We start from the raw sequence: 7,703 nt of genomic DNA, 5'->3' as shown, positions 1-7,703 counted from the left end.
GAGTTTTCTAAATATAGTATCATGTCATCTGCAAAGAGTGAGAGCTTGAATACTTCTTCTCCTATCTGAATGCCCTTAATATTTTTTCCTTGCCTAATCACTATGGCAAGAACTTCCAGCACTATGTTGAATAAGAGTGGTGAGAATGCAGCCTTGTCTTGTACCAGATTTTAGAGGAAAGGCTTTCAGTTTATCTCCATTGATAAAAAGTATTTGTCATTGGCTTGTGGAAGATGGTCTTGACTATATTGAAAAACGTTCCTTGCATTTCCCATCTTGATGACAGTTTTCATCAAGAATGAGTTTTGGACTTTATCAAATACTTTTTCTGCATCTATTGATATGATCATATGGTTTTTATTTTTTATTTTTTGTTAATATGGTGCATTATGTTGATTATGTATGTTAAACCATCCTTGCATTCCTGGGATAAAACCTACTTGGTCATGGTGGATAACCTTCTTTTTTTTTTTTAAATATGGAATGCTTCACGAATTTTCATGTCATCCTTGCACAGGGACCATGCTAATCTCTGAATCGTTCCAATTTTAGTATGTGTGCTGCCGAAGAGAGCACAGATGAGCTTCTTAATGAGGCAGATTTTTTTTTTTGCCAGAATTTTGTTGTGATCTTTACATCTGTGTTCATCAGGAATATTGGTTTTTAGTTTAGTTTTTTTTTTTTTTTTTTTTTTAGCAGCATCTCTGTCTGGTTTGATATTAGAGTGATGTTAGCTTCATAAAAACTATTTGGGAGTATTCCTGGTCCTTCAGTTTTATGGAAGAGCCTGAAAAAGGATTGGTAGTAGTTCCTCTAGAACAGTTTGAAAGCATTTGTTGGTGAATCTATCTGGGCCTGGACTTTAGTTTTGGGGGAGACTTTTAATTATCATTTTAATTTCCTCCATAGTTATGGGTCTATTTAGATATGCTAGATTAGTGGTCGGCAAGCCACGGCTCACAAGTCACATGAGGCTCTTTACACATTTTAATGTGGCTCTTCTTTGTGCTGAGAGGCTGCTCCAGGAGTCAGGACTCTGCTCCTTAGCACTGACAGAGGCTAGGAGCAGAATCCTGACTCCTGGAGTGGCCGTCTGGCACACAGAAGAGGACATTAAAAAGTGTAAAGAGCTGCATGTGGCCCGCGGCTTGCCGACCACTGTGCTAGATCATCCTGGTTTAACTGTGGAAGATTATAAGAGTCCAAGAATTTACTCATTTCTTCCAGGTTCTCATGTTTCATGGCATAGAGTTTCTCAAAGTAGTTTCTAATTACCCTTTTAATCTATGCAATATCTGTAGTGATTTCCCCCCTTTTCATTTCTAACTCAGGCTATTAAGTTTCTCTCTCTCTTTGAGTTTTGCCAATGGTCTATCAATCTTGTTTTTAGTTTTTCAAAGAACCAACGTTGGTTTTTGTTGATCTTTTGAATTTTTTTTATTTCCACTTCATTGATTTCTGCTCTAAGCGTTGTTATTTCCTTCTGCCCACCTATTTTTGGTTCCTTTTGTTGATAATTTTCTAATTTTATAAGCTGTGTCATTAGGCTTTTTTGTATGTCTTTTTGTTTGTTTTGGGCCACACCAGGTTATGCTCAGAGGTTACTCCTGACTATGCTCTCAGAAATTGCTACTGGCTTAGGGGACCATATAGGATGCCAGGGGATAGAACAACGGTCCATCCTAGGTTAGCCTGTGCAAGGCAAATGACCGACCACTTGCGTCACTATGCAGGCCCCATGATTAAGCTTTGTATGTAGGCCCCTTCTTCCTTTCTGATGCGTGCTTGCAAAGCAATAAATTTTCCTCTTAGTACTGCTTTTGCTGTGTCCCATAAATTCTGGTAATTTTTGTCTTTATTGTCATTTGTTTCCAGGAATGTTTTGATTTCCTATTTTATTTTATCTCTGACCCATAGATTGTTTGTAGTGAGCTGTTTAATTTCCAGGTGTTAAAGTTTCCCTTCTTTGTCCCATTGTAGTTCACTTCTAATTTTAGTGCCTTGTAATCTGAGAAGATAGTCTGTCTATATATCTGATTATATATATATATATGTATATATGTGATACATGTCTATATATCTGATAAATACAATTTCTATCCTCTTAACTTTATGGAAATATGTTTTAAGGGCAGCATTTGGTCTATCCTGGAGAATGACCCATGTGTATTGGAGAAGAATGTGTATACAGTTTTCTGGGGATGGACTGTCATATATATATATATATATATATATATATATATATATATATATATATGCACACACATACATACATACATATACACACACACACACACACACATATATATATATATATATATATATATATATATATATATATACTAGTCACTTTCTTTCATTTCTCTTTTCAGAGTTAGTATATTATTGTTGGGTTTCAGCCTTGTTGACCTATCAAGGGTGACAGGGCAATGTGGAGGTCTCCCACTATTATTGTGGTAACTCAGCTCTTAATGGAAAGACACATAGGCACAGTGTGACCTTCACCCAAGACCCCAAAAAATCAGGGAGAAAGCTAAGGAGCCTGTGTGCTATGGAGTACATTTTGCATGAGCCCCAAGGCCCAGAGAAACAGAATGAGATTTAGAGAGACTGAGTGCAGAGCCATTAGAGAGACTGAGTGCAGAGCCAGAGTGACCAGTGTGGACAATATTAAAGCACTTCTCAGACATCAGCTCAGAGTTCTGACCCTGTACCTCACATCACTCTCAAGAACTTCAGGATCCCCACATGCAGCCCCTAAAGGACCTGCTCTGTACATAGGGGCCTTCAGGGCTGGCTCATCCCTGGGCCAGCTGCATCCTACCCAAGGTTCTTGCTCAGGTGTCCTGGGGTGCTATTAACTCTTATCTGTCAGCTGCTTCTTGCTAGATGGGTCCCCACCAACAAAGACCAGCCAAGTTGCAGCTTGAACCTTGCATGTCCTGAGCTTTCCTGCACACATTATCCTCCTGTCCACCAGCCTGACCTCTGCCCCCATATGCTTCCCCTGCAGATCCCGACAGATGTGATAGGTGGCTGAACTCCAGCCAGCATTTGTTCATCCAGTACCTGAAAGTGACCCTGCAGAATCTCCCCAGCTGCCCCTGCTCATATCCTGAGGAGGCCCTGAGTGGAGTTGCCACCTTGTTTGACCAGCGCTTGAACCACAAGTTCAGGTGGGCAAATGCCATCGATACAGAGGAGCACCTCGCCTACCACCCCTCTGCCAGTGTGTGCCTGCGCTCCCTGAAGGGAGAGAACATGAACATCCTAGGTCAGTGGTCGGCAAGCTGCGGCTCGCGAGCCACATGTGGCTCTTTACACTTCTAATTTGGCTCTTCTGTGTACCGGGCGGCCGCTCCAGGAGTCAGGACTGTGCTCCTAGCCTCTGTCAGTGTGCACCCTGTGTGATTCTCAAAATAAATTTCAATCGTGGTTTTGGCGAGATTTGGCTCAGTTGAAAAAAGGTTGCCTACTACTGTCCTAGGTGCCCAGCTCTGCTGCTATGACCTCCGCCACCGCCTGCTGACCCAGGGCAAGGAGGCCGGGTCCCCCAAATTCATCAGTCCTTATGTATCCCATGATCTGCATTTCACATTGAATCGTTTCCCCTGGGCCATCTGTAAGGGGAACTGGAGTCGCTTCCAGAGTATGCTGCCGCCTGACAATGGCCTTTCCTGCACTGAGCGTCCCTCCAAAACAATTTATGAAACCCAGATGTTGGAGCTCTCTGGGAACTAAAGTGGGATTCTGGGGTTATTGTGTTGGGGAATCTCTTGCTTGAACCTACCTCCCGCCTTGGTGGAACCGACTGGCCTCTATGCTCTTTTCCTATGACCCACCATGCAAACTAGCACTCAATACACATGTGAAGTTGGAGAGAGAGGTAGTAAGTTGGGGGACATGATAACGTTAAGGAAGAAATCTGAGTCCTCATGGCCTGGGGAACTAGGGAGATGTTATGGGATCCTTCCTGTGTCCTTGTTGGTGCTGTCCTAGGTCTGGCCCTTGTTATAATAAGGACCCTGCTGTTTTGTAAATGTTCCATCAGGGACAGACTCTCTGTCAGGTAAATCTGGATCTACTCAGGGCTTGGTTGTGTGGACTCTCTTGAGTCTGGATGTGCCCAGGTTCCAACTAAGCACCAAATTTAGATGTTTTCTAAGCACATTTCCCTCTTTTCCAGAACCTCCCTGTCTCATCCCTGTGTCCTTAAACACCTCTGTCTCTGTCTTATAAGTGGCTACAGTGCTCAAGTTTTTACTGTCTTTGTTTTGGAACATCCTAAAGTCAGGCATCAACCCTAACTTTTTGCAAGCTATGCTGAAACTCAGAGTCCTTCCAATAAAACGTGTTCCTTCAATTTCTTTCTAATGGAGTCTCTGGGCTCAGGGCATAGGGAGGTGCCTGGAAATTGGGGAGGGACCCAGATGCATCACTTTTAACTGTAATGAACTATATGTATTTAATTTTTAAAATGGAATGCATACATCTTGGAGGCTCAAGGGATAGTACTCCTATTTAGGCTTTTGCCTTGTACCTAGCCAACTTTCTTTATGTTCCCCAGAGTATCACCTGAAGTGATAGCTGAGTGAAGAGCCAGGAATCAGCCCTGAGCACTTAGGGGTGTGTCCATATTAACACATCCCCACTGCCAGTTCATCTTGCTTGATTTTGTTAGGTTGATCTCTATAAGGCTGACTTCATTTTGTTGAAAATGTTACAAACTGGGGCTCAGCTGGAGAGCACTTGCCTTTGTGTGAACTTGGGTTCCACAGAATACAATCTCAAAAAGTTGATGGTGGATGCTGATTTCCAGAATATTTGTATGACTCTGCCTATTAAGGTGTTTGATGCCTGGTAAACTCTCAAACCATTACATAAGGACCTGGAGTGGATTACCTGACTAGACTAATGCAAGGCCACATCAGTGCAGATGTTTATATTGTTGCTGATTGATTGAAGAGTTCCTCATACAAGTATTTTTGTCCAAGATAATACCTTGTCTCTTCATGTGAATCCCCCACCTTTTGCTGATGCAGTTTTTGAGGTGATCAGGAGTATACATCTGTCTGTAGTGCTTATTGGGACATGTGTGGAGTTACAATCTTTGTTCTGTCTTAGTCCTTTGCCATTTCTAGGGACGTTTGTGTTATTTCTGCTTATTTCTTGTGACGTCATTTGAAGTCAAAAGTGTTATTCATTTGTTCATGTTGACAAGTCTCCTAGTATGTCCCTAAATCTCACACTAAATGTACCTCTTAATGGAATCTGAAATGGCATTCTAGTGGATCCGCATGTGCTTAACCTGTTTTCATTCACTGAAATGGTGGCAGGCAAGGTAAGTACCCTCCCTACCTACTGTATTACCTCTCCAGCTCCAGACTTTGGTGTTAATTTTTTCATTCACTGAATTTAAGAGATTATTTACTTTTTTATCTATTCTATGTATTCTAGAATTTTTTTCAAGTTTGTCATGTTTTTTATTTAACTATTTAATTTTTCTTTTCTTTTTTTTTTCTTTTTGAAGGATAAGAGTCAAAGAAGCACAACAGAAACGGTGTTAGAGTGACAATTGTTTGCATAGGCCCAGTGAAATATGGGGGACATGGAAAGGAAAAGCCTTGGTATAAATATAAATTTCTATCCTCTTGATCTTATGAAGATATGTTTTATGTACCAGCATGTGGTCTATCCTGGAGAATGACCCATGTACACTGGAGAAGAATGTGTATCCAAGTTTCTGAGGATGGAGTGAACTATATATATCTACTAGGTCTCTTTCTTCTGTTTCTCTTTTCAGGTCTAGTATATTTTTGTTGGGTTTCAGTATGGTTGACCTATCAAGTGTTGACAGGGCTGTGTTGAGGTCTCCCACAATTATTGCATTATTATTTATGTCCTCTTTCAAATTTTCAATAATTGTATTATATATCTTGCTGGTCTCTCATTGGGTGCATATATGTTTAGTAGTGTGATTTCTTCCTGTTGCACATATCCCTTGATTAGTATGAAGTGTCCATCTTTGTTCCTTACAACTTTTCTGAGTCTAAAGTTTGTGTCATCTTATATTAATATGGCCATCCCAGCTTTTTTTAAGGGTCTTGTTTGCTTGGATGATTTTCTTCCAGCCTTTGATTTTGAGTCTATGTTTGTTCTGATGACTATTCAGGTGTGTTTCTTATAGGCAGCAGAAGGTTGGATTCATCTTTTTGATCCATTTTGTCACTCTGTGTCTCTTAATTGGTGCATTTAGCCCATTGATGTTGAGGGAGATGATTGTCATGGGATTTAATGTCATCTTTGTGTATAAGTTTGGTGTGTCTGTTGGTCTGTTTTGTCTTAAAGTAGACCTTCAGTTTCTTCTTTAAGGCTGGGTTTGCATCTGTAAAGTTTCTGAGCTGTTGCTTATCTGTGAAGCTATGTATTCTTCTTTCAAACCTGAACTTGAGTCGGGCTGCGTGCAGTATTCTAGGTGAAGCATCCATTTCATTCAGTCTTTCTTTTTTTTTTTTTTTGTTTTTTTTTTTTGTTTGTTTGTTTTTTTTTTGTTTTTGGGCCCCACCCGTTTGACGCTCAGGGGTTACTCCTGGCTATGAGCTCAGAAATCGCCCCTGGCTTGGGGAGACCATATGGGACGCCGAGGGATCGAACCGAGGTCCGTCCTACGCTAGCGCTTGTAAGGCAGACACCTTAGCTCTAGCGCCACCTTCCCGGCCCCTCATTCAGTCTTGTCACAATATTCCACTACTGTTTTCTGGCCTTGAGAGTTTCTTGTGACATGTCTGCTGTACATCTTAAGGATGCTCCTTTGAATGTAATTTCCTTTTTGAATCTTGCTGCTTTCAGTATTCTATCCCTATCTGTGGGATTCATCATTGTGACTAGGATGTGTCTTGAGGTGCTTTACTTTGGGTCTCTTTTAGCTGATACTCTTCGTGCATTCAGGATTTGGTTGCATGCAGTGTTTATCTTTGGGAGTTTCTCTGTAATGATGTTCTTTTTTTTTTAATATGGAACACTTCACGAATTTGCATGTCATTCTTGTGCAGGGGTCATGCAAATCTTCTCTGTATCGTTCAAATTTTAGTATATGTGCTGACTGAGTGAGCACTGTAATGATGTTCTTGACTGTTGATTCTTCATAGGATATACATATTAAAGAAATAAAATTAATAAAAATACAAAGGAGATATACATATCACCTATAAATCTTTTTGAAATAGTCTGAGGAAAGGATAATTTTTGAATTTTATCTTCAGATGGCAATGTAGTCTTGTGAAGTGTTAAGAACAGCTCACAGCAGTCACAGATCAGGAAATGTCCTAGAGCCGTGGATCTCTCAAAAGCCAAAACCAGACCGGAAGCTTTTGCCAGCATGGGAAATGGCAGGGCTCCATGCCAAAGGTCTTTTACCAAGCTTAGGGGGGGGGGGTCCTGCTGGGCTCAGGCCACCCCAACAGCCTTTCATCTCCTTCCTCCCAGACTTCAGGGCTACCCTTGGGTGCACGTCCAGGGGGCCAGTGAGGTGGGTGCCAGGGAGGAATTTAAAGGAGACTCCAGACTTTCCCCAACCCACACCCTGCACAAGAGGGACTGGCTTGGGAAGTCACAGGCAACTTTCCTTCGCACCAGTGTCCATTCTCAAACCACCCAGATGAAGTTAGTATAGATAGTTAAATAGGATATCATATGGTTTAATT

General features: G+C 41.3%; 2 non-coding genes across 2 annotated transcripts; both read right to left on the bottom strand.

Moving 5' to 3' along the window:
- Positions 1-472: 472 nt before the first annotated feature.
- LOC126004781 (U6 spliceosomal RNA) lies at positions 473-576 on the bottom strand. The gene has a single exon (XR_007494035.1). It is a non-coding gene; the product is annotated as a U6 spliceosomal RNA (small nuclear RNA).
- Positions 577-7,007: 6,431 nt separating this feature from the next.
- On the bottom strand, positions 7,008-7,114 carry LOC126004702 (U6 spliceosomal RNA). Its single transcript, XR_007493965.1, has one exon. It is a non-coding gene; the product is annotated as a U6 spliceosomal RNA (small nuclear RNA).
- Between the last annotated feature and the right edge of the window lie 589 nt (positions 7,115-7,703).

Source organism: Suncus etruscus, chromosome 3, assembly GCF_024139225.1.
Source record: "Suncus etruscus isolate mSunEtr1 chromosome 3, mSunEtr1.pri.cur, whole genome shotgun sequence".
NCBI classification, from domain to species: domain Eukaryota; kingdom Metazoa; phylum Chordata; class Mammalia; order Eulipotyphla; family Soricidae; genus Suncus; species Suncus etruscus.
This window is presented reverse-complemented; position numbering and strand designations above follow the sequence as displayed.